This window comes from Bison bison, unplaced genomic scaffold, assembly GCF_000754665.1.
Source record: "Bison bison bison isolate TAMUID 2011002044 unplaced genomic scaffold, Bison_UMD1.0 scf7180017864526, whole genome shotgun sequence".
Lineage (NCBI taxonomy): Eukaryota > Metazoa > Chordata > Mammalia > Artiodactyla > Bovidae > Bison > Bison bison.
This window is the reverse complement of record NW_011495077.1, coordinates 81,448-82,073: the sequence shown is the minus strand read 5'-3', so window position 1 is coordinate 82,073 and position 626 is coordinate 81,448. Positions and strand designations below refer to the sequence as shown.

Below are 626 nucleotides of genomic sequence, written 5' to 3'. Positions count from 1 at the left end.
AATGTTACTTACTTGCTGTGAAGAGCATTCCAAGTAGCAGAAAAGTCACTGAGAGCATGGCCATGCAGGGAGGAAGATCTCCCTTGAGGAGCAGGAAGGAATGTGCCAGGGTGTGTTGAGTCCTTGTAATGGGGAAAATCTGAGAGTTAAAGAGATCCCTGTTTAGGCAATCCTAGCTACTATCAGTAAGAAATGCTTCCTCAAGAATGACTACTCCTGACGTTGAGCCTGTTCAAATATGCACTTCAATGAGCTGTAAGATAAAGAAGCTCATAGGAGTGAGATAGACACTTCCAATTTATGCAACATCACCCTCTGCAGGTCAAAAAAAAAGAAAGAAAGAAACAAATTGAGTCTTCAGGCTTTTGTGCCCCATCTCCTTTCTGCTCCTATTTAGGCTTGAATTACTTAGCATCCTAAATTGATGAGAATGTTTCAGGTGTTTGCTTACTAAGAGGCTCTTTTAGTATTATGAATTAAATAGCATTATATAATCACATAAAGTAAATTAATCTTTATTTTCATAGATGAGAACATTGAAGCAAGGAAGGAAGGGTGTAATTTGTTTAAGATCACAGTAAGTAATCTGGAATTTGTTCCATTGATATGATTCAAGAATCTGTATC

The 626-nt window shown here is 37.7% G+C and overlaps 1 gene segment (V, D, J or C); it reads right to left on the bottom strand.

The window, feature by feature from the left end:
• Positions 1-626, bottom strand: part of LOC104982075 — a 3,724-nt gene that overhangs the window by 519 nt on the left and 2,579 nt on the right.